The 27,182-nt window shown below is 40.2% G+C and overlaps 1 long non-coding RNA gene across 2 annotated transcripts in view; it reads right to left on the bottom strand.

Annotated features, from left to right (window-relative positions):
• LOC137502390 (uncharacterized) overlaps positions 1-27,182 on the bottom strand; it is a 99,796-nt gene that overhangs the window by 55,373 nt on the left and 17,241 nt on the right. The window lies entirely within an intron of this gene.

Genomic DNA, 27,182 nt, shown 5'->3' with positions numbered 1-27,182 from the left:
CTAAGAGACCTTCAGGAGTGGAGGAATGACCTGTTCGTATGATCAGAATTATTTCTGAAGGGTAGAACAACTATATAATATAAAACCTTCCAAAATAACACCAAATGATCAGTAAAACGTACTGACATACTTACAAATATTCTGCTCATTATAAACAAACCAATTCTGAAACATTAAGAAGTTCAAAATTTATCACTGTTATCTTTGACATCCTGTACCAGCAAATAAAACTCAGCTGGAAAATGTATCTTCCATATTTTCTCTTGTATATGAAGTGTTCAGCCTGAAGGCAGGGAGAGTCCTCAATAGCTCTGCCATCAGCTGCCATAGAGAGCTTAAGGAAATTAAGAATAAGGTAGTTTTCCATTGCTTTCCTCTTCCAGCCAGACAGTGCTGTTACATACCAGTCTCTCATGTTCACTGAACTGTACACACAGACCAGCTTTTTCACACATTTTCCTATAGGATCTGGCTGTATTAGCAATGGTGTTACCCATACTGCTCATATCTCAGTCACTTTCATATTGTAAGAGGCATGGATGAGAGTGAGACCCAAAATGAAAGTGACAAACTTGTTCTGAACGAATCCAGAAGACAACAGGCATTGAGCACACAGTATCTCACCAGAAATGGATTAGGGCAGGCCACCTCATATGGAAGTCATAAGCCCTAAACAACATGAACCATAACCTATAGCTTATATACAGTACACTATCATAGAGGGCCTGTATGCCTGACATCAGTGCTCCTTGTGAAGGCAAGAGCACATATGGTCAGCTGACAGGGATATTGCAACTTGCTTTATGTTGCACCAACACAGATAGGTCTTTTGGCGACGATGGGATGGTAAAGGGCTAGGAGTGGAAAGGAAGTGACCGTGGCCCTAATTAAGACACAGCCCAGCATTTTCCTGGCGTGAAAGCAGGAAACCACAGGAAACAATCTTCTTGGCTGCCAATATGGGTTCGACCCACTATTTCCTGTGTACAAGCTCACAGCTGTATGACCCTAACTGCATGGCCACTTGTTCAATGCAGATATATTGTGCATTGTGACAGGACTTCATATGTATTGAGAAGCAAAAGGTCAGATTGTTGTCCCTAGAATGCCAGTCCTATGTTCAGCATTAGGCGGCACTAATCAGTGTAACTAATCCAAGGATACATTTTGTTTTAACTAAGTGTTACTGAATTATAACTTACATTGTTTCTGCAAATCCTGTTTGATATTAAACCCATTTCAATGTTTAAACAAAGAAAGTACTGTGAGTTGTTATACATATGATCATGTTTCTGATTTCGTTTTTAAAGACCAAGGAATTAACAACTGGTTGTGAGAATGAAAAGAGACAAATTGCATCCTACCCAATACAGTCATTTATTCTCTGCACACTTCGAAGTTAAGTACCTGTATCAAATGACCAGTGGCTATTACTGCCAGACATGACATGGTACTAAGCATTTAATTTTCCCTCGCGTTTGCAAACAAGTAAAATAGAGTGCTCACTGCCAATAAAACCCACCAGAGGCAACCTGTTAAAATTAAAGTATATAAAGTGGGGACTATTAAATAGTTTTAAGTAATACAACCACTGGAGTCGGCGAAGACATTTGAAGCTTATGGTGAAATAACATACATACATTATCATTAGAGCCTGTTATGCCTTTCAGCGTTCAGTTCAGTCTGCAAGCCTCTGCGAATTTTAATAAACGTCGCCACAATCCTCGATTTTCAACTAGTGTTGTGGTCTCATTTAGTTCTATACCTATGCCACCTTATGCATGTTATAGCGCGGAATTTAAAATCCAACAGCAGAACGTCGCTAACCTCACTCTTGCCATCTTGATGGGCTTAAACCTTACTGTTGCTACCTTGGTTATACGCTTTTGTGTTAGTTTACTGTTAATCGCTAAGCTGTTCGCATCATCGAAGTAGAGAGTAACAAATGTCGAGTAGATTTAAAGAAGAATCTGTTAGCAGAAGATAAAAGTCCGTCATGGAAAAACCTATTTCTAGGTATATTTGCGAGGAGTGTGGAAAAGCATTTTCCCGAAGCTATCACAGGAGACGTCATGAGATATCGTGTAGGACAATTTTTCAATGCAAACATTGTAGAAGAGAGTTCAAGAACGCATACAACGCTCAACGTCATGAAGCCGCGTGTAATGTAGCTTCATCGGGAACAAAATACAAAGAGCTCAACCATATTCCAGCGAACACTGATTTATGTTTAAAAAGTACACCTCTGCGAGAGATTTTTAATTCTCCCTTGTTGTTTAGGCCTGCTGCAAGTTCTGTTACTAAGCACAAACTTCAAGATAAAGAGAGGCAAGATCATGATTATGATAATAAGGATAATGATGTTGATCAAAACAGTAGTAAAGGGAAAGTAGAAGAAGAAGAAAATTCATTGCTATCACAGCTTGATTATTTTACTTCATTTCCTAAGCCTACTACACGTTCTGTCGAAGTGCAAACATCTCAAGAAGAGATGCAAGGTAAAGAAGAAGGAAAATTCAACGCTTCATCGCTATCGAAACAAGTTAAGTTTGTACCTAGAAACGCTACTGCTGAAGCACGTATTACATCAAAACAAGTCCCTGCACATCAACTGTCTGCATATAGACTCAAAGTTCACAACAAGCCTCTGTTACCCTATGTAGATATAAGCTACTGTAAAGACCCCAACGTACTCGTAAAACGTTTACAACTGCTAAGAGCCTATCATGATGCTGGTTACACACAGTACAAAGAAGATATTTTTGAAATAGAGTATGAATTACGGCGTGTAGGTATTATTAAGTAAGCGCTTACCCTCACCTAAGTCATCCATCTGTAGTATATAGTCGATCGAGTAGCTATATTCGTATAGATTATTTCCCAACATTCTCCCTTCCTTAGGGTGTTAACTCCGCCTCTAGTTGTAGAGCCGGTCTCAAGCCCGGATAAAGAGAGGAGAGGCACCCTAGCCCTTTAGCCCATTAGTCTTTTAGCCCATTAGCCCTTTAGCCTATTAGCCCTACAAGGAATGTGCGGTAATCTAATCTTCTTAGAACAAAGGTTCTAAACACATGTTGTATCGAGTACAGTGTTCGGTTCTACTTATTTAGCGTTCTAAACACTTCAATCAATGTTCCGATCACATGATAAAGTTAACGACATAGAGTGCAGTGTTCGATTCTAGTCTTGTTATGTTTTTTTAGTGATTTGCAAGTCTAAACATGCATAATGACGTCATCACTGCAGCACGTGCTTACTCTAGCTATCCCGATGCAGGTCTAAACTTGTTCGATAGAGCTATGCCTTGACATAAGAGGAGGCCTTAACAGCTTATATATAGCCGCTATTGTTTAAAGATAGCTGCTGTTAAGAAAAAGCACGTAGAATTTTTCAAATTACACGCCACCACATTTCAAAGGTATGAGGTTTAGTGCTGTAAAGATACCTGCACGATGCAAAGCTAGCTTTCTTCATCAGAGCAGCCACCATCTTGTGTGAGCACCTCTAGACCGTATCATAAGGAGCTGTGTATAGTCACCGTCTTGTCGCTGCTACCTTGCGCAAGCACCCCTAGGGAGTCTCATAAGAGCAGCAGCCATCTTGTGCGAGCGCTCTTAAGCTGCCTCATAAGAAGCTATGTATAGCCCCCATCTTGTAGAATTTGATAGATGCCAATGCCAAAGTGCCTAAGTAGGGATCGAACCGTCGATCCCATCATTAGACTATGTTTTTCTTATGCTATCATGTTCCTGATACTGAAAACCTAGGTATCAGGTTTTGCTCTACGATGCACCGTTTACGAGATATTTAACATTTTGCATTTAAGCCCCAAATTTAATGAATCGAACCTGCACGGCATGTTATACTCTCTACCATAGCTAAACCTGATCATGTTACGAAGACTTTCTTCAATACAAGCTAAAACAGAGCGAATGCCAAAGGGCCTAAGTAGGTACCGAACCGTTGATCTCATCATTAGACTATGTTTTTCTTGTTCCTCGTACTGCGAACCGAGGTACTGGGCAGAAATTTTTTTGTCCGTTTTGCTCCACGATGCACCGCTTTCGAGATATTAAACATTTTGCATTTAAGCCCCAAATTTAATGAATCGAACTAGCACGACGCGTTATCCTCTAAGCTAGCTTTTTTCACAAGAGCAGCAGCCACCTTGCGCAAGCACCCTTAAGGCGTCTCATAAGGAGACGTGTATAGCCGCCATCTTGTGTCCGCCATCTTGCGCAAGCAACCTTAGGGCGTCTCTAGCCATACTTGTGCAAGGACCCTTAAGCCGCCTCATAAGAGCAACCGCCATCTTGCGCAAGCATCCCTAGGGCATCTCATAAGGGGCCATGTATAACAGCCATCATGAGCAAGCATCCCAAGGGCGTCTCATAAGAACCTATGCATAGCGACCATCTTGCATAAGCACCTTTAAGGAGTCATGTATAGCCACCATCTTGTGCAATTAGCGTCGAGAGATGGCTGCTGTAGAATTTTTCTTTTTAAGTTATCCGCCACCATATTTCAAAGGTATGTACCTAAAGAGTGTAGCACTGAGGTTTGCGATGTAAGATGGCGGATGACAGCTGACAAAATAGCGCGCGAGTTTGTTTACTAAACAGGAGCACGTGGAATTTTTCAATTTGTCGCCACCACATTTCAAAGGTATCTAGCTAAAGATGGCAGCACGGTGCGCTCTTGATTAAAGATGGCGGATGACAGCTAACAGAACATTTCAAATTGCCCGCTACTACAGAGGGCAGCACGGTGTTCTGTGGATTAAAGATGGCGGATGAGAGCTGACGAAATTGCCCGCATGATAGCAGCACAGTGCTCTATTGATTAAATATGGCGGATGACAGCTGTCGAAAAAGCACGTGGCTCTGTTTCCAAACAAGAGCACATATAATTTTTCAAATTGCCGCCACCACATTTCAAAGGTATCTAGCTAAAGAGTGCAGCACTGTGCTCCGTTGATTAAAGATGGCGGATGAAGGCTGTCAAAAAAAGCGCGTGAGTTTGTTTCCAAACAAGAGCATGTAGAATTTTTCAAATTGCCGCCACCACATAGAGGGCAGCACGGTGCTTTCTTGATTAAAGATGGCTGCTGTCATGTGGAATTGCCTGCCAACACATTTCAAAGGTATCTAGCTAAAGAGGGCAGCACGGTGCGCAAAGATGGCTACTGTCAAAAAGCATTTTTCAAATTATCCGCCACCACATTTCAAAGGCAAGTAGCTAAAGAGGGCAGCACTGTGCTCTATAGATTAAAGATGGCGGATGACAGCTGTCAAAAAAGCACGTGGATTTGTTTATCTCGCGCTAGTGAGGTTAAGTTGGTAGCACTAAGGTTTAGGCCCGTCAAGATGGCAGCACTGCGGATGACAGGTGACGAATTTGCAGCTACTGCGATAAAGAGGGCAGCACAGTGCTCTGTGGTTTAAAGATGGCGGATGGCAGCTGTCAAAAAAGCACGTGGATTTGTTTATCTCACGCTAGTTAGGTTAAGTTGGTACTACTGAGGTTTAGGCCCGTCAAGATGGCAGCACTGCCGATGACAGGTGATGAATTTGCAGCTACTGCGATAAAGAGGGCAGCACAGTGCTCTGTGGTTTAAAGATTGCGGATGACAGCTGTCCAAAAAGCACGTGGCTTTGTTTACCACGCGCTAGTTAGGTTAAGTTGGTACTACTGAGGTTTAGGCCCATCAAGATGGCAGTACTGAGGTTAGCGATGCGTTGTTGTCTGTCAAAAAGCACGTGGCTGTCAAAAAAGACGTGGCTTTGTTTACCTCGCGCAGTTAGGTTAAGTTGGTACCACTGAGGTTTAGGCCCGTCAAGATGGCAGTACTGAGGTTAGCGATGCGTTGTTGTCGATGACAGCTGTCAAAAAGCACGTGGCTTTGTTTACAAATTCAAATTTCCCGCGGGTGGTGGAGGAGACCTCTGGGAGGCCTCTGGCTGTGGTGGTGGTGGAGGAGGCATCTGGGAGGCCTCTGGCTGTGGTGGTGGTGGAGGAGGCATCTGGGAGGCCTCTGGCTGTGGTGGTGGTGGAGGTGGCCTCTGGGAGCCGGTGGGGGTGGTGGCGGCCGAACCATCCAATTATACTACTATCGACGAAACATAAACACAACTGCATATTCCTCTCGTAGCATTTTTCAATTACCTGGTGCATACTGAAAATCTGATCCTGACAGCCTCTTTGTGGTCTGAAATCACACTGGTTTCATCCAACTTCCTCTCAACGACTGATCGCACCCTCCCTTCCAAGATGCCAGTGAATACTTTGCCTGGTATACTAATCAATGAGATACCTCGATAGTTGTTGCAATCCTTCCTGTTCCCTTGCTTATAGATAGGTGCAATTACTGCTTTTGCCCAATCTGAAGGTACCTTACCAACACTCCATGCCAATTTTACTACTCTATGAAGCAATTTCATCCCTGCCTTCCCACTATACTTCACCATTTCAGGTCTAATTTCATCTATTTATTTACCATCCTTTCCACTTCCTCAAGCATAATTTCACCAACATCATTTTCCTCCTCCCCATGAGCTTGGCTGTTCACAACACATGGTGAAATAAAAATCAATGAAATCGTATGTCCGATTACTACACGTCCAAGTGTGACAGGAACCCAAATAACTCGCTCAACTATACGAACAACAGGCAACGGATTGAAGGTATCGGCAAAAATGATAAGCTCTGAACCCCGTGGAATCTCGTTAAGTTACGGTGGATAATAATATGTCGTGGCACGAAATACAGAATTAAGTAAATATCGCAGTTTCTTCAAGTAAAAGTTTAATAAATGTAAATAAATGGCGAGAATATCAATGATAGAAATGTATCGGAGGCCATGGAATGAGTTGGATTAAATGGGCTAAGTTCAATCTGTACATGATGCCCATACCTTGCCTATCTAGTCCGATACGATTCGATAATTGAGACTGGTGATGAAATTGTCGATTGGTAACCGAAATATTATGTGATAGATTATTAAATTAATTCCTTTGCCGACCAGAATGATTATATAAGAGTACTCTGTATCAAGAAGTCAAGTGTTTAATTGTCAAAGACATATGGAAAGCTAGGAAATATGGAGAAGTCTTTTGGAAGCAAACCGTCTGTTATTATTGTAATCTAGTATTAGATTTTGTTTCAAAATAAGATAAGTTTACAGTTCTGTTGAAAACTTGGGTATTAGAAGTGTTGCACACGCATAGGAAGGAGATTAGACGTGAAGCTAGATTGTAATACAATATTGTCAACTGTAATAAGAAATAACATTTGTAAAGAAACGAGATACGTATCTGGTTCTCTCAGAACATTAAGGCAAGTGTTGTATAAGAGTATTGTGAATGATATTAATGCGAGTAAATCTATACTAATAACTTATTAAGAGTTTCAGGTATCATGAAGCCAAGTACTATTGGGGATGACTATGAGATGGTGATGTCTTGCTAAGTTCAGTATACGGTCTCAACTGACCTGACGAAAACTGGGATGGATACGAATGGATAGTATACCAATACTGGAGGATGAGAGGTGTCTTCTTCATGAAGCCAACGAATGATGAGTACTCAAAGTCAATGTCTTATTATCCCGCTATGTAGCTGCTTTTAGGTAGAGTAGTATGTTTTACAATGTTAAATTTGTGACATGCCAAATTACACAACCTGAAGGCAACCGCTTTATTCGTCAATCATTGCCTTACGATGGGTAGGAATGTTGTAAGTTGTGTCGTGAATGATCCTGAATTATGATATATCGTACGCTATGTCGTGTGAATCTAAGCGGTCGCTAGTAAATGTTATGCAGACAGATTTAGGCATGGATAATACCCGTGTTAAGATAGTGTCATTATGAAGAAATTTCAGTTTAATTTATGGTTCGAATATATATTGGAAGGAATCGGTAATAACATGTGCGTGATTTAGAGTCATCTGCGATCATATTTTTATGTTAAGCGTAGTGTTCGCGAGTGTAATTGTAATGTAATGTAATGTAATTGTGATGTTGTTGCGATGATATTGTGGTAATAATGGTGTTAAAATGTAAAGTTTTCGTAATGGGAAGTGCCTGAGTATATTTTTTAATGAAATGAGAATTCGTTGAGCATGACTTGTGTGTAATATGATGAAAGGTTTATTGTGACAGGGTCGTCGAAATATGAAAATGATCAACGTTATATGGATCGTCGTGAATGTGTTACTGGGATTAAGCATTTTATAGAATGGTGCGATGTAGAGGTCCTGGTGAGATTTATTGTAGTGGAGATTGATTTAGTCATGCGTATGAATTTGATTTTGCTGTAATGAAAGGCAATTACTTAGGCATAAGGCGATATTTACAATGACATTTCGAGAACACTGGTAGTATGATCGTATAAAATATAATAATTAACTACAGTATAGATGATTGCGCACAATGTTGGAGTGATATAAGATCTTCACGGGTTAATGACACTACATAGTTGAGAACAATGTCACAAATAGAATGTATGATCTTCATTTATATACGGTGAGTAGATTAACTGTTCTTGCTAGCTGAATTTCTTGACGCTTAGAGGTGATGTAGTTTTACAGGTTGATTTCAAATGTTTTCAAATGTTCATTATTTAGGTGCAGATGTCGATGGAGCTAAGAAGAGATCAATTTCACTTCTTATTTGTTCAATGTTATTGTTTGAAGGCTTACGATGTTGTCTTATGTTATTTGATCATTTTCTTGACCTGAATGATAATGATGAGCACAGATTACCGGTGCAATCAAGTTGTTAGATAGATTTTTGACAAATTAAGCGATGATTTAAACATAATAACGGGATGTTGAGACATTTATTTGAGGTCAGTGAATAGATATGCCAAGTCAACAATAATTTATGACTTTTTTATCCATCAGTTTGAAGATGAATGTGGTGAATGATGGACTTAGTTAAAACTGAAGCCTTCAGCATTGTGGTACGAATTTTCTTTTAATTTTTCTGATTAATTTGAAGTTATCATTGATGTTGTGGACGAAATATTGACAAGAATCAGAAGTTCAGATTGTTTCCTTTTAATTAACGAAACATTTAATCATTTCCAACATCCATTTGTATTGCTTTTTTATTTTCTTAGCATTGTAGTTGTTATTTTAAATATTCTTTAGTCATTAAACGGAAAATCTATCCATGAAAAGTTATATTTTCTGTGTCCTCATTTGATAGTATAAGATATGTCAATATGATAGCCCAAATTAAGGTATTAATTAGGAATCGTCTTCTTACGTCAGTCGAATCAACTTAGAGCCAACGATACGATTCTGTGACCCAACTCAATGAACTTTCACGTCCCTAGAGTGGAATCTCTTGTATCTCCGCGTGAGATACTTTATCATCAAGAACCCTGAATTTAGAGATGCGTGAAAGGTCACAGTAATCTTTCCCTAACTATTTGCTGCTCCTATTTATCATGCCATTTAAAACTGCAGTGATCTGGGCGACATTGTTTTAAAATTGTTTTCATTTTATTTTTTAAATCACCAAACCTAAGAACAAAACTACAACTTTTGTCCCATCCCTAAGAAATTAAATCAGCAACTGGTGCAGGCTACCAGGAAAAAATCAGCTGAAATCATAGCAAAGCATATAAAGAAGAACAGGAGGAAAGTCTTCCATCAGCAATATATCATTGAAGGTCTTCACAAGAAACATAATGATTCAGGTCTCAAAGTTCTGGGTAGCTATTCCCAGGAGGTGAACCAAGACCTTGTTAGGCTTCAGGCTAACCCAACCATGCATCGATATCCCCAGTATCCCTATTGTTACCAGTACCTCAAGAAATATTTACACCACCACATATTCAAAATCTTTGTCACTGGACAACATCTATTGATGGCAGTCCAGGTTTTACAGAGTAGAGCTTTTAAAAGAAAGTTAGGGTTCTTTCATAATCAATCCTCGGAACTTAGATGTTCAATGAAATGGCTGATAAGAAGAACTTGGTGCAGCATAATAAACAGTTTTGTGTCTATGTTGACTTAGGTCAGGGATATTTAGACACTGGTGAGTATGAAGTGGCCATGGAAGTATTAGACTTTATGGTTGCAACACTGAACAGGAGCTCAAAAATACACGTGAGTGGAGGGCTCATACAAATTATCATATGGTCAGCAGCTGTGATGGGATTGCGACTAATAGCCTTAGGAATGAAGTTTGTTGGACTGAATTCCCTGTGTTCTTTTCCACATCCAGCAGAGTTTGAGCAAAAGGCATTAACTTTCCTTGATGCTACTCACAATACAAACCTTGCAATTAATTCCCTTGCAGAAAAGCAGGTTCTCAGAGATGGTAGTGCTCCAGACCAAGAAAATATTACTGAGGTGAAATACCAGGAAGAACTAGGTACTATTACAGGAAGTGACAGGCCTGCACACTGGTTATAGATTAAGTAGAAATAATTTAGAGTGGGTGAGACAGAAGATAAACACTTTTTTATGTGCATAAACCTTCAGTAATTCTGTGGCTAATACCCTTAAATTTTGCAGTCATCTGGGTCTTGAAGTGTTTACTGATTGTGAAAGTACCATTCAGTTTGCAATGTTCCTAAATCATGCGTTTGATTTAATAAATTCATGCCATCTTACATGTAAGCATACCAAGGCTGGAAACAGATATTCCAATGAGGCCTAAATCTGTTCTGATATTGAAAAATGCATAAGTTATCCTAATAATATTAACTGATGGTTTGTCCCTCTGTAACTCTATGAAAATAACTGCAATGTATGGTATCATTTCCGATTTATTAAGTGTGCAAGGTCTTGCAGAAATATATGTCTGGCGAAAGGATTCTGTACTAAGATACTTCCTCACATGCAATTTAAGCCAAGATCATCTGGAATTCATCCTCTCATGTGTGAGGAACAGAGCTGGATATAAAATTCTGGTGAACACAAAGCTGCATATAGGAAGTGTCCCTATGGTCAGATTGTCCGGCTCTATGGTTAAATGGTTAGTGTGCTGGCATTTGGTCAAAGGGGTCATGGGTTCGATTCCCGGCAGGTTCAGGAATTTTAACCATAATTGGCTAACTTCGCTGACACAGGGGATGGGTGTATATGTCATCTTCATCATTTCATCCTCATCAAGATGCGCAGGTTACCCACGGGAGTCAAATCAAAAAACGTGCATCTGGTGAGCCAAACTTGTCCTTGGACACTCCTACCACTAAAAGCCATACACCATTTTTTCCTTTCACTGGTCAGATCGAACCATCTTGTAATTCTAGTACATGTTTTTGAAAAGTACTCTTTTATTGAACCATGGTCTTGTACAGACAATTCAACCAGAAATTGATTTTGACAGACTTGATCTAGATTAAGTCACCAATTATGTAGAACTTTCTTTATATAGTGAATATGTTGATTATATTGCAAGCAGTATGTAAAATATTAAGAGATAAGGATTTCATAGTTTTCTGTATTGAGGTGAGTTCAGCATTAACTTAAAAGATATATGATGCTTTAACCTTCCATTACTATTAAAATAAGAAATGTAATTTTTACATTCCTACATAATTATAATTGGTACCAGTTTCGACCATTATTCTTGGTCATCATCAGCCCATCACAAATAGGTATAACATAAAATGCACAGGTAAAAAAAATGTGAAGTTTAAATAATTCCTTCAGTTGCTGTTTGTGAAGCACTAAAACAATTTATGGAGCACTGTGTGTTGAAATTTCAGCCTATCACTAAAACGTATAGTATGCAGAGGTAAACAAAATGTGAAGTTAAAAAATTCTGTCAGATACTGTCTAAGAAGTACTGTAACACTTAAGGGAACACTGTGTGTTGGAAAGTCAATGTTATGAAGAAGTCTAGGATCAAATACGTAAATGTAGTATGGAACACGTTCCTGAAAAGTAGCTAGACATATGTGCAGATCAGCACTGCGCTTATTTAAACTTCACATTTCATTTACCTGTGCATTATCTTTTATACATATTTTGTGATCAGCTGATGATGACCAGGAATAATGATCAAAACCGTACCAATTATAATTAAGTAAGAATGTAAAATTACATTTCTTCTTTTAATAGTATTGAAAGGTTGAACAATCATATATTTCTTTAACTTAATAGTGTGCAAATATACCACTAAATCAATTAAATATGTGCAGTAGTTGCATCCTTTGCAATGTTACATAATACCTATCAGCTCCATATCCGTACTGGCAGTACTGAATTATACACCTACAAGACTTTACTACATCCTCCTAATCAACACTAACTTCCGGGTAACTTCACTGATAATTTCAGGCCATGCTGCCAATAGGGAAAAATATGGACACTGCATTAATGCAATTCATATCTTGTATTGAATATGATGATCCAATAGAGTCCTATAAAGGTGTAATTCCTTTGTAGTGTACAAGCACTGACAAACGTGGATTGGTGCAGTGTAATGAGTCTACATGAAACACATTCTTTTCTTCTCATCATGGTAGAGATGCACAGTATGGAATATATGACACATTTATTGTTCATTTCCTCAGTGATTAGATATTCATGTTTTTCTAAAGGTGTCAGTTCAAAAAATCTGCAAAAGGCCACAATTATTATTATTATTATTATTATTATTATTATTATTATTATTATTATTATTATTATTATTATTATTGTACCGGGCGGTACACCTCCACGCCGCTTATTTAAAACTAGCGAATGTACCCGTGCTTCGCTACGGTATTCTACATTGTATTCGAATATCGAAGTAAATAGTGTGCATGCAGTAAATAAGATTGTTTTAAAATTGCATGTCTCTTAGCGTTATCCGAGAAAGAGCATGGGGAGGTCCCCGTACGTTGTTTCCAATGTAAAGTGTTTGTTATGGATTTGTGATATAACGGCAGGCTCACTGCCTACTGCCATTCACAATCGAGTTGGGAAGTTTACGTTATAATTGCAGGCCCCATTGCCTACTATGCGGACAGAATCGATTTGGGGAGTTTTCGTTAAAATGGCAGCCCCCCTTTCCTACTTCCAGACAGATTAGAGTTTTTATTATAATGGCATGCAATTACCCTACTACCACTCGAAATTAAGTTGTGCAGTTATCATTATAATGTCAGGCCCATTTTCCTACTTTCAGCCAGCTTACTGCCAGTCACACCAAGTTGGTGAGTTTCCATCAAAATAGCAGGCCACTATGCCTAATGCCAGTCACATTTTAGATGAGGACATTTCTTTATAATGGCGGGCACCCTTGCCTACTGCCAAACACAATCGGGTAGGGGAGTTTTAAACAAAACTGCATGCTCACTTGCCTTCTGCAAGTCAAATCGAGAAGTGAACTATTCATTACAATTGTAGACCTTCCTTACTAATGACAGTTACACAGGAGTTGGAGAAGGAACCCTTTCATACTGCCAGTCAAAGTCGGTGTGGGGAGTACTGATTACAATAGCAGACCCACCCTTTCTCGATCGCTACAAATCGACATCAGTGAATATATATAGATCGACATACGAAACTATATGCGTGTTTACAATACTGAAGACCTTCATTTACAGATTAACTGCTACTAAACGTACGTCATATCGACAAAGGATTATACCATAAGACACGCCGGATTTAGTGGCCTAAATGGCTGGTCCTATGATATGTAATCTATTCTTGGGTCAGATTGAGTTAGAAACGTGGAACAGGGTAACGTTCTTGTAAGATTATCTCACATTACATTACTTTTCGGATAATTATGTGACAGCTATATACATAGCATTTGGCTCATATATGGCTACTGGGTGGGCCAATTTTCGTGAAGAGTTTGATGATTCTGTATTTCATATAAGTAATCGAAGGTGTAAATTATGCATGTGAAAATTCCAAATTGACTTAACATCCATTAATAGAGAAAAATCAAACGTAAAATTGATACAGATACGGCAAAGAGTAATAAGACCAAGGTTGTGGATCATTCCAAATTGAACGGAGATTGTGCAATCTGTTATGCGATAGGAATTTCAGAAGGTCTGCACCATTATTAAAATTGCCTGCATATTTCGATATTCTTCGGGGATAAAAAGTGAAGAATTTAATGATCTTGGATGTTTTCCGTTCGTTACAGGCTAAAACGTATAATTTTGTCAAATTTCAATTATCTTCTTTTTCTTCTGGCAGATTATGCCGCAATCTGGATTTTCGGCGAGGCGGGTAAAAATTAGGACTTTCAGAAACTAAACCAAAAATTATGCAGATGGTCATTATTACCCCTTAAACGGAAAGCTGTACGAAAATTTCGCCAAAATAGTCAGTGTAGAGGCACACAGTCGTTACGATTTGATTTATATAGATAAGGAATCTGCTCCATGTAAAACACCTTTTTGGTTATGGCCGCTGGACTTAACCTGCAAAACTGACCATTCATGATATCTCCCTTATTAATCCTCCTGACGAAAAAATGCACATGAAAAAAAGGTTTAGAGGTGGAATTCCATCACGTTTGGTCGATTTCCAGTCAGGTTGGTCTTGTTCTCTATATATTGTGCAAGAGTAAAATCACCATTTCGGTTCCCTATAAACCGCCAGTCCATTCCGGAATATGAAATGTTATTTACGTTTAAAACCTGCATTTGGACAGGTGGATGCTAAATATGAATTTTGGTTCGAATGTCTTCAGTAGTTTTCAAGTTGTAAGGAATACGCTTTACACGCACCCGCTCGTGAGTTAAGTCCGATGGGACTTGTACAAAAAAACGGTCCGTTAATGATATCTCCCTTATTAATCCTCGTATCGAAATGATGCACATGAGAAAAAAGGTTTAGAAATTAATTTCTACCAAGGCAGGTAGATTTAAATTAACGTTGGTTGTGTATATTTTGTGGAAGTGCAAAATCACTGTTTCGGTTTCGTATAAACCCCCAGTCAGTTCAGGGATTTAGAAACAATATTTGCCCTAAAATCTATCAAGGACAGGTGTATTCTAAATATGAGTATTGGTGGAAATACATCCAGTAGTTTGTAGCACTCGCGTACATACGGCGTAATTAAGGAAGAAAATAATACAGTTAAGATAGTTGAAAGTAATAGAAAATGGATTATAACTGAGGACAGCCGGAAAACGACAAATATGTAAATGCCAAGTTAATGTATTGGAAAAACAAATGCCCCTCCATAAATTATGCTAGTGTGAGTTATGGATATAATAAAACGGTAACAGAGGAGCAATTTAGGTCCATTGATTCCTAGGTAAACAAATAATAAGAAGATGACTAATGGTGTTATTATTTAATCTATTCGAAGGCGGTTATAACATCCAACGATATTCCGCCAATATCCCGCAGATAGGCCGATTGACGCCTTTCTTGCATTCTACCCAAGGAACAACCAAGAATTTAAAAGCATAATGAGGAAAATGGCAATACGTTACTTCCCTGCTGGCATGCAGTCAGAGACGTTGCCATGGTAACCTGTAGGTTCGTTGTCGGTCTGTCGGTCACTCAATGCAGAGCATGGTACCAGCAGAAAATTGTAAATTTCTCCGTCATGTAAAGAGTAAGGTAAATTATAAACATAACGAAAGTTGTTTATAATGAAGAGACGTTTCACGTACGGTAAACGAAGTTTACAGAAAATCAATAGTATAAGAGAAAATGGAGGAAAACCATTCTGGTTTTCCAATAAACACCCCGTCTATTCAAAGATTTTAAAATGATATGCATATCGAAACCTTCCCCGGGAGGAGTATGCTCTAAATGTGAAGTTTGGTTGAGATCTATCCAGCCGTTTCGACGTGATAGTGGAAAAACCATTCTGGTTTTCCTATAAACCCCCCCGTGTATTAAAGATTTTAAAATGATATGCATATCGAAACCTTCCCCGGGATGAGTATACTCTAAATATGAAATTTGGTTGAGATCCATTCAGCCGTTTCGACGTGATGGTGGGAAAACCATTCTGGTTTTCCTATAAACCCCCCGTGTATTCAAGGATTTTAAAATGATATGCATATCGAAACCTTCCCCGGGATGAGTATACTCTAAATATGAAGTTTGGTTGAGATATATCCAGCCGTTTCGACGTGATGGTGGAAAAACCATTCTGGTTTTCCTATAAACGCCCCGTGTATTCAAAGATTTTAAAATAATATGCATATCGAAACCTTCCCCGGGAGGAGTATACTCTAAATATGAAATTTGGTTGAGATCTATCCAGCCGTTTCGACGTGATGGTGGATAAACTATTCTGGTTTTCCTATAAACCCCCGTGTATTCAAAGATTATAAAATGATATGCATATCGAAACCTTCCCCGGGATGAGTATACTCTAAATATGAAATTTGGTTGAGATCTATCCAGCCGTTTCGACGTGATGGTGGAAAAACCATTCTGGTTTTCTTATAAACCCCCCGTGTACTCAAAGGTTTTAAAATGATATGCATATCGAAACCTTCCCCGGGATGAGTATACTCTAAATATGAAATTTGGTTGAGATCTATCCAGCCGTTTCGACGTGATGGTGGAAAAACCATTCTGGTTTTCCTATAAACCCCCCGTGTATTCAAAGATTTTAAAATGATATGCATATCGAAACCTTCCCCGGGAGGAGTATACTCTAAATATGAAGATTGGTTGAGATATATCCAGCCGTTTCGACGTGATGGTGGAAAAACCATTCTGGTTTTCCTATAAACACCCCGTGTATTCAATTTTTTTTAAATAATATGCATATCGAAACCTTCCCCGGGATGAGTATACTCTAAATATGAAATTTGGTTGAGATCCATCCAGCCGTTTCGACGTGATGGTGGAAAAACCATTCTGGTTTTCCTATAAACCCCCGTGTATTGAAGGATTTTAAAATGATATGCATATCGAAATCTTCCCCGGGAGGAGTATGCTCTAAATATTAAGTTTGGTTGAGATCTATCCAGCTGTTTCGACGTGATGGTAGAAAAACCATACTGGTTTTCTTATAAACCTCCGTGTAATCAAAGATTTTAAAATGATATGCATATCGAAACCTTCCCCGGGATGAGTATACTCTAAATAAAATTTTGTTGAGATCCATCCAGCCGTTTCGACGTGATGGTGGAAAAACCATTCTGGTTTTCCGATAAACCCCCCGTGTATTCAAAGATTTTAAAATGATATGCATATCAAAACCTTCCCCGGGAGGAGTATACTCTACATAAGAAGTTTGGTTGAGATCTATCCAGCCGTTTCGACGTGATGGTGGATAAACTATTCTGGTTTTCCTATAAACCCCCGTGTATTCAAAGATTTTAAAATGATATGCATATCTAATCCTTCCCCGGGAGGAGTATACTCTAAATATGAAGTTTGGTTGAGATCTATCCAGCTGTTTCGACGTGATGGTGGAAAAACCATTCTGGTTTTCTTATCAACCCCCGTGTAATCAAAGATTTTAAAATGATATGCATATCGAAACCTTCCCCGGGATGAGTATACTCTAAATATGAAATTTTGTTGAGATCTATCCAGCCGTTTCGACGTGATGGTGGAAAAACCATTCTGGTTTTCCTATAAACCCCCCGTGTATTCAATGATTTTAAAATGATATGCGTATCGAAACCTTCCCCGGGAGGAGTATACTCTAAATATGAAGTTTGGTTGAGATCTACCCAGCCGCTTCGACGTGATGGTGGAAAAACCATTCTGGTTTTCCTATAAACCCCCCGTGTATTCAAAGATTTTAAAATAATATGCATATCGAAACCTTCCCCGGGATGAGTATACTGTAAATATGGAGTTTGGTTGAGATCTATCCAGTCGTTTCGACGTGATGGTGGAAAAACCGTTCTGATTTTCCTATAAACCCCCGTGTATTCAATGATTTTAAAATGATATGCATATCGAAACCTTCCCCGGGATGAGTATACTCTAAATATGAAATTTGGTTGAGATCTATCCAGCCGTTTCGACGTGATGGTGGAAAAACCATTCTGGTTTTCCTATAAACCCCCCGTGTATTCAAATATTTTAAAATGATATGCATATCGAAACCTTCCCCGGGAGGAGTATACTCTAAATATGAAGTTTGCTTGAGATCTATCCAGCCGTTTCGACGTGATGGTGGAAAAACCATTCTGGTTTTCTTATAAACCCCCCGTGTATTCAAAGATTTTAAAATGATATGCGTATCTAAACCTTCCCCGGGATGAGTATACTCTAAATATGAAGTTTGGTTGAGATATATCCAGCCGTTTCGACGTGATGGTGGAACAGACAAACAGACAAACAGACAAACAGACAAACAGAAACGAACAACTTTATTTATAAGATTATTTTTATACCACTCCCCTCGCCCCCTGCCAAAAGGGTGCTAGGGGTGTCTTACCCTCACGCGGTTTGTCTCCTGATACTAATTGATAAGTGTACCACGTTTGGTGAAATTGCTCCAGTGGTTTAGGAGGAGATGTGTCATATACACACCCACACCCACACACCCACGCACACACATACATCAATTTTTATATATAGTAAGAAGAAGATAATATTTTTATATGTAGTTTTTCGATTAATTTTATATCTCACCCCCATCGCTCCCCACTTGGATTTGCAAAAAATCCGGAGTAATACTATTCATCTCAGAGACCCTGAAATCTATGGATTCGAAACTGTTTTTAATTATTTCTATATCTCACCCCACCCCCCCGCCCTTTGCTCCCAACCTAAAAGGGGGCTGGATTTTAAAAAAATTCTAGAGTATCACTTTTCAACTCAGCGACCCCGAAAACTATGAATTCGACACTATTCTCGATTATTATTGTAACTACCACCCCCCTGACCCTCTCCCTTAAGGGCGCTAGGGATGGCTTACCCCCCACAGTGATCGTCTCCCGATAGTAAGTGATTCGTGTACCAAGTTTGGTTGAAATTGCTCCAGTGGTTTAGTTGGAGATGTGTCATTTACACATACACTTCCATTTCTATATATAGTAAGATTTTTACACTCGTTCTTCACCCCCTTTCCATCCCCGCCCAAAGGAGTCCTATGAGTGCCTTACACAACAGTATATTTTTTTCCCAGATATTAAGTCTTATTTGTACCTATTTTGGTTGACAGCTATGCCCAAACGTACATGCATAATCTCACTGCTCTAGAATCCTGGAGCTGACGTTGCCATGGTTACGGCAGTTCATTTCTTTATCCGATTCCTAGAGCAGGGGTAGTGTGGTGCCAATATCTCCGTAACGGTTGGTTTTAGGGCCTTAAAACATGGTTTTCGGGCCCGTAGGGCTTACCGAGTTTTGTTCTTTGCGTCAAGAGGATTAAATTGAGCTTTGTCTCGTCCTTATACGACAAATTCGATATTTTGCCTATAATAGTATAAGAGAAAATGGAGGAAAACCGTTTTTCCTATAAAACCCCAGTCTTTTCAAAGATTTTAAAATGATATGCATATCGAAACCTTCCCCGGGGTCAGTATACTCTAAATATGAAGTTTGGTTGAGATCTATCCAGCCGTTTCGACGTGATGGTGGAACAGACAAACAGACAGACAAACAGACAAACAGAAACAATTTTATTTATATAGATTTGCGCCATTTGAAACTCCTCTACTTGGAAATTTTGGAGTTTTTGAACTGTGTCATTTTTGATGTATTTTTGTTTTACCTGTAGTGAGAAGTGTGAACCTTTTCTTCTAGAGGACACTACTGAAAAACTACAATGGTGCAACCTAGTGCGAAGTGAAAGAACTGTTTTTTGGAGAAATTTTTATTTCAAAAGTTTGTTTCTTGTAAAATTTCTTTCTGTTATTGTTTAAGTTGGCTGTATACCCCTTTCTTTCCCCTTGTTTTGTATTTAGCCAATCCCGAATTTTAAAAATTAATTTCTAACCAATCAGGTGTATCTTCTCCAAAGGGGATATGTTGCTGTACCCTAGCCAATAAAGTGATTGTGGGCGGGTGTTTTCTTTCCTGAAACGCCTCGAACTTTCCGCGAGAGTATATAAACTGCTGATTTTAGGGTCTCTGCGCCACTTCAGTTCCATCTTTCAGTGTGTAAAGTACATAGCAGGGGGCGGGAAGCGCCTCTTTCTTCGGGCAGCAGTTCTACAACCAGGTAATGGCCGTATAATAACTTCTTTTCTTGCTTGCTCAGCAGTTTAACTCTCGGGGCGGGTCCGAAGCTTTTCCACCACGTAACCTTCCCTAAAATGTAAAGAATCTTTGTATCTATTCTCTTTCAAGCTACATATTGGGATAGAGAGTGCTTAACCCTCTCGAGCTCCCACTCATATTGTTTTGAGGTGAACTTATTTCTCACAACCGATTCTTCCGTAACAGTAATGTAAATTTGTTTCTTTCTTAAGTTACCTCTTTAGTATGGGATTAGCCCTTGCATTAGCGGCCCAGTGCCAGATTAGGTTTTTAAACAAGTGTATTAGGAGTGCAGATCGCCTCCTCTCAAATTGTTATTTTGGAGGTCATGTAATTAACCTTTTTCTCACTTAATAGACCTCAGTAGGTTGGGTATTTTACCCCCGTGTCTATGTCCTTAGAGGACAACTTGTAGGTGGAGTTTGGTGTGGCCTTTGATAGGCTTAAAGTTGAGAGCGAGTGGCTCTTTCTTGAGAATTGAGTATGTATGCCTCGAGGAGGCTTTTCTGTGTAATTTAGAGCAAGTGCTTCTGGGCATGAATGGGGTTTTCTGCCCCTCTGTTAAATCTTGTTTTGGGGTAAAGTTGGGCTAGTTGCCCAAGAATTGTGAATTCAGGGCTCGAAGCCCAAATCCTGTAAATACTGTAATGGTACTTTGGTTGCCTTGCTACTCTGTACCTGCCATTCTTGTTATTTCTGAATTTTGAAAAGAGAATATAACCTTATTAAATTTTACATTAACTTTAATTTCGTAGTTTGAGACCCATTCACACCCGCACCTTCTTTCTCCTCTACCTACCACAAAAACACGGTAACAAGTGGTAGCAGAGCGTGGTTGAATGGGTCTCAATTTAGCCACTTTTGACGGCTAAACATTGTTTTGTTCCGAACTCTAACAATTTTCTCAGTTGCTGGAATTTTTTGATTTTTTCAAAATTGTTCTGTCATCATGCCCGGCCCTCGCGATGTTCTCCATCTTAACTATTTGCGCAAGGAGGAGTTGATCTATGAATTAACTATTAGAAATGTGCAATCTGGAGGCACGGTTGCTGTAGACACAAACAAGCTTAGAGAGTCCCTTGATTTGCCCATTTCCATCCCCACTTTGGGAGAGAAAGAAATTGACGACTCTCTTTCCACGATCACCGAGAATACTACAGGGCTAGCATCTGTAGTTAGTTTTTTTGACGAAAATGATCCTTCTCCTAATCAAATTAAGCGTGTGCAAGCCAGGCTATTCCATTTTTCAAATAGAGTTAACGATCTGTTGTCTCTGAAGTTGAATGACGTTCAGAGGAAGGAAGCTAGTATGTTGCTTGAAAATATTTCTGAATTATCCAGTAAGGTTACCCAATTGTTAACTGGGGAAGTTCCTCCCAAAATCGATCAACCCACCACGATGAATGCAGGTAGCGAGGAAGAGCCTCCTAAGGGAGAAGTCAATAGGATAACCGTTGCTGCTCAAACTATCTCTGCCCCATTAGACAACGAGTCTGAACGCCGTAACTCATTGAATAATGTACGTTCTGAATTAACTTCTTTGCCACTTAAACCTTTACCGACTGTCACCTGGGTTCAGCAGTTTGCCCCATCCATTGGCAATGTTGCTCAGAGGTATCTCGAAGTTTTCTGTCAACACCACCAGTGAAGTTATTTCTTTCTTAAGGTTTTTAGTTGAATTTCAGGATCATGCCCTTGTTTTTTCTCTTTCTCCATGTCAAATTTTGCAAATCATCTATCCTTATGCAATTGGTATTCTCTCTGACAAAATAGTAAGAGCCATTGCCGAGCAATCATCTATTGAGGACTTCCATGCCCACTTGCTACCTAACTTCATCCCGGCTAGGGCAAGGTCCTCCCTTATTCAGAAGTACTATTATCGTGAACAGCGCTTGGATGAAAACTTGGCTGATTTCATACAAGACATTAAGTTTTATACTAGGGTGTTTGCTCTTCATTTTCCTGAAGATCAGACTGTACAGGCTATTGTAGAAGGAATTTCACCATCCTATAGGTCATATTTGTGTTTCGCGGCGTGCCCCCAAACCTTCTCTGAACTTGAAGCATTGGCCGTCTCAGCGGAAGGAGTTAGATACGCCGATTCCTTGCGTGTCGCGAAAGAACCCCCGCCTTCTTTTAGTAATACTCGGCCTCCACCTCGCCGATCAGTCACACCTCGTAAATGTTACGCTTGCGGGTCGCCTGACCATCTTCGGAACAAGTGTCCATTGATCAAATCTAGTAGGGCAAATAATGGAGCTGGCTCATCACAAGGCTGTTTTAAATGTGGGGCTTTCTCACATATCGCCAAGAATTGCCCAAATTCAAATAGCACCCCCTCCTGCTCAACTTCTGGTGCAAATTCCACCAATGCCAATAATAAAAAATGACTAGTGGCTTCGGCTGAGTCGACTAATCCCTCTTCCCGAGGCTCAGCCCCTGGTAAACAGGTCGAAAATTCAGGGAAAGTTCAGTCTTCAAATTCATCTTTTGAATGCCCTAAAGAGTGTCTTAGGATTGCGGCGGATACCCCCGCACCTGTTCCTTTTCTTAAGATTGAGTTAAATAACGAACCAATAACAGCTCTATTAGATTCAGGCAGTGTTTGTTCTATTATTTCGGCTGAATGGTATTCAAAATTGAAATCTGTTTGTAAGCTTCCTAACTATTGTTTGTCTGCGATCCAATATGTTTCGGCTAATTCCTCTCCATTAGAAATTCTCGGTTCTTTACATGTCAAAATTCGTATCTTTAAATTTACATGGAAAATCAAATTGTTTGTGGCCAAGCACTTGTCTTGCCCCATTATATTGGGAGCTGACTTCATTTCTTACACTGGTCTTGTGCTCGATCTTCAGAGTAGGTCGTGCACTTTCAAATTTGCTTCCAATTGTAAAATCCCCTTGTTAAAATGTAATTCTGCATCTTGTTCATCTATTTCGCCTACCCAGGATGAGATGTTGTTAGACCTTAGACATGTACCTGAGGAGCAGGCTGATAGTATTCGTAAGCTGTGTCAGTCGTTTCCAGAGGTGTTCTCGGATATTCTTGGTGTTACTGACCTTATTGAATACAAAATTGAGGTCACGGATTCGATTCCTGTCCGTTTTCCACCTTATAGGCTATCTCCACCTAAAATGAAGGCTCAAAAAGAAATCATCGATCAGATGTTGAAGGATGGTATTATTAGGCCCTCTAAGTCGGCGTATTCTTCACCTATTTTTCTAGTCCCGAAACCCCAAGGTGGCTTCAGGCCTGTCATTGATTATAGGGCTCTCAATCGGAAGGTGGTGTTACAATCTGTGCCCCTTCCTGACCTTCATTCTTGTTTTTCATGGTTCCGTAAGGCCAAGTTCTTCACCATCTTGGACTTGAATCAGGCCTACAATCAAATTCCTCTAGCCGAAGAGTCTAAACATCTTACAGCGTTTGCCACGGACTGGAATTTATACGAATACAACCGCGTGCCTTTCGGGCTCCCCACGGGAGCAGCTGTACTCACTAGGCTGCTAGATAAGGTCTTCTCCGACATCAAATTTGAGTACTTGTATCACTACTTGGATGATGTCGTCGTATTTTCGGAGACTTTTGAAGAACATCTAGATCATCTGCGAGAAGTTCTTAATCGCCTCCGTAAGGCTGGGTTAACTGTTAAGTTGTCCAAGGTCGCCTTTGCTAAGCCCTCCATGTCATTCCTAGGGCATATTGTGTCACCTGATGGTGTTGCAGTCGATCATTCTAGAACACAGGCCATCCGTGATTTTAAACCTCCCAAGGACATCAAAGGTATCGCCAGGTTCATTGGTATGGTGAATTTCTTCAGGAAGTTCATTCCTAACTTCGCTAATAGAGCGGCGCCCTTGAACCTTCTTCGTAGGAAAGGCATCAAATTCGAGTGGGGACCTTCTCAACAAGCCGCTTTTGAAGATCTTAAATTAGCTCTCTGTAATGCCCCTGTCCTTGCTATGCCTGATTTCTCAAAGAAATTCATCGTCCAAACAGACGCGTCGTCGTCAGCAGTAGCTGAAGTCCTTCTTCAAGAAACTGAACTAGGGAGGCGACCCATCGCCTATGCATCTAGGACCTTGTCGGCTCAGGAAGCCAAGTATTCCATCTATGAGCTCGAAGGTTTGGCAGTCTTATTTGCCATAGAAAAGTTCCGTCTCTATCTGGAACATGTCAAATTCGACCTGGAGACAGATAATCAAGCCTTAAGCTGGGTCTTAGGTAGGCCGCGTCGTACTGGTCGTATAGCCCGTTGGGCCATCCGTATTTCTGCCTTCCAATTCGATGTCAGGCATATCCGAGGTACCGAAAATGTTGTTGCTGATGGACTCAGCCGTATGTTTTCCAACGAGGTCGAGACCCATGATCCGGTCGATAGTTCTTCACCTCCCGAGTCCATGCTATCTGAGGTTAATGCCATCTTAACAGATGCTCCCATGCTCTTTAGGGATATCGAGAAATACCAACGTGAAGATCCGACGCTGGCTCCGATAATGGAAACCCTTTCTTCTGGGGAACATGTCGTCCCTTATGTTCTGAGGAATGGTGTTTTATGTTGCCCATCAAGGCATGATAAGATGATGAAGGTTGTCGTTCCAGCTGTTCTTGTGCCTATGATCTTCAAGTACTATCATGAGACCCCATTAGGGGGGCATCTTGGAATCTTTAAAACTCGTGAAAAGATTCGGGAAAGGTTCATCTGGAAAGGTATGGACGGTGAAGTCCGTGAACTAGTAAAGGCTTGTAAATCTTGTTTGCTTAGTAAACCAACCATGTCCACCAAGGTAGGCCTTTTGTCGTCGCATCAAGCGTCGCGCCCCATGGAACGCCTGTATATTGATTATGTAGGACCCTTCCCCCAGTCAAAGGGAAATGCCAACAAGTTCATCTTTGTATGCGTAGATGGTTTTACAAGATTTTCCTGGTTATTTCCGACTAAGCTGGCTACCGCTCAGTACACCATTACTTGCCTAAATTCTATTTTTGCTTCTTTTGGTCCGTGCCAATATATTGTGTCTGATAATGCTAAGGCTTTCACATCTAATTTATTTCGTAAATTCTGCTTTGACCTGTCCATATCTCATGTGACAACTTCTGCTTATTACCCTCAACCATCTCTGGCTGAACGGGTTAATCGTAATCTCAGGTCCGCGCTTATTGCCTATCATCATGAAGATCATTCTAGATGGGACACGTCCCTGCATTGACAAGCTTTTGCTTTGAATTCGGCGGTTCATGAATCTCACAAGTTTACTCCAGCTTCTTTGATGTTTAAGTTTGTTCCCAACACGCCGCTCTCTAACCTCTGGTCTCTGAGTGACATTCTACCTGAGACAATAGACCCGGACAACATTAAAGATCTTTGGAAGAAGGCTAAAGCCAATCTTAAGGTGTCTCATGAAAAGGTTAGGGAAAGATATGATCGTGGACGGAGACCCACCAATTTGAAGATAGGTGACCAGGTAATGGTCAAAAATTTTGTTCCCGCGGGCAAGCTTGCCCCCAGATTTCATGGGCCGTGCATAATTCTCGATTTCCTTACGCCGGTTACGTTGTTATTAAGTAATCCAGCCACCGATAGGATATTTAGGGTTCACCTGTCCCAGGTGAAACCGGTGTAATTTTTGTGTTAACTTGCTTCATATAATTTGAAAGGAATATGAAGGTTATATTTGTTTTGAAGGTTTTCACTTTTAAGGCCTTCTGCCCCTTCTATAATATTTTGTTTTATATGTAAGCATTTTTGTAAAACCTTCCCCGAACCGTTAAACTGCATCCTGTCGTTGCCACGGCCATTACCATGCTCCCGTCTCCTGCTCCACTACACACAGTGGCTTGTACACGAAATGGATATCTGCACACCGCTGGCACCTCAACCTTTCCACAAAGCCTGTGCCCTCAAAAATGATGATGGTCCAACAAAATTCTGCCGCCTAGCTTTAATGTTTCAGTGCCCCCGCAGCCGCGCGGCGCCGTGCCGCTACTGGGATAGAGGAAGGGCCCCCTCTACTCCAGCGAGGCCAACCTGTGTACGGCGAGCCGGAGCCCTCCTCCCGGCCAAGCCTGATGTGCGGCGCACAACCTGCTACTGGCCCGCAGCCTGTATATGTTCGCCGCGGGCGCGGCGTGCTTCAACACCACTACTCCTCTCATAGTGCGGGCGAGCGGTATCTGAGGGTACTTGAGGAGTCCGAGCGGCCTCCTCTGGACACAAGCTGCAACGGCCGGTCTGGCCATCCAACTTAATCAACATCGAAATATTTAATCAACTACATGGACATTTACTATCAGCAATTACTACACTTGGGAATTCAACAGCAATATCTGGTGGACTTAGAAAATTTTTCCTCAACTTTAAAAACTAAAGATTTCCTTCTGAATTTAACTTCTACAAACATAAAGACATTACTTCAGCAGTTACTACGAGAATTTTGAAACTGAATCAAACCAAATTTAGAAAATTTTATAAATGCTTCTGCAATTAATCTCCATATCAACATCATAACTTGGACCTGGTTTTCAAACAAATTTCATGTGTCACCCCTTGGAGGAACTTTTGGGGGGGGGAGGTCTGTACCGGGCGTAACACCTCTACGCCGCTTATTTAAAATTTGCGCCATTTGAAACTCCTCTGCTGGAGGAAGTCTGAACTTTATCTACGGTATTAATTTTCAAGTTTCTATGATGCCACTACTTGGAAGTTTTGGAGTTTTTGAACTGTGTCATTTTTGATGTATTTTTGTTTTACCTGTAGTGAGAAGTGTGAACCTTTTCTTCTAGAGGACACTACTGAAAAACTACAATGGTGCAACCTAGTGCGAAGTGAAAGAACTGTTTTTTGGAGAAATTTTTATTTCAAAAGTTTGTTTCTTGTTAAATTTCTTTCTGTTATTGTTTAAGTTGGCTGTATATCCCTTTCATTGGGCTGCCTGGCCGAGGCGGTAAAGGCGTACTCGGTTCGCCCGGAAGGACGTGGGTTCGAATCCCCGTCAGGAAGTCGTAAAATTTACGAAACGAGATTTCCACTTCCGGAGGTGCATATGTCCTTGAGGTTCACTCAGCCTA

This window comes from Anabrus simplex, chromosome 10, assembly GCF_040414725.1.
Source record: "Anabrus simplex isolate iqAnaSimp1 chromosome 10, ASM4041472v1, whole genome shotgun sequence".
Lineage (NCBI taxonomy): Eukaryota > Metazoa > Arthropoda > Insecta > Orthoptera > Tettigoniidae > Anabrus > Anabrus simplex.
This window is presented reverse-complemented; position numbering and strand designations above follow the sequence as displayed.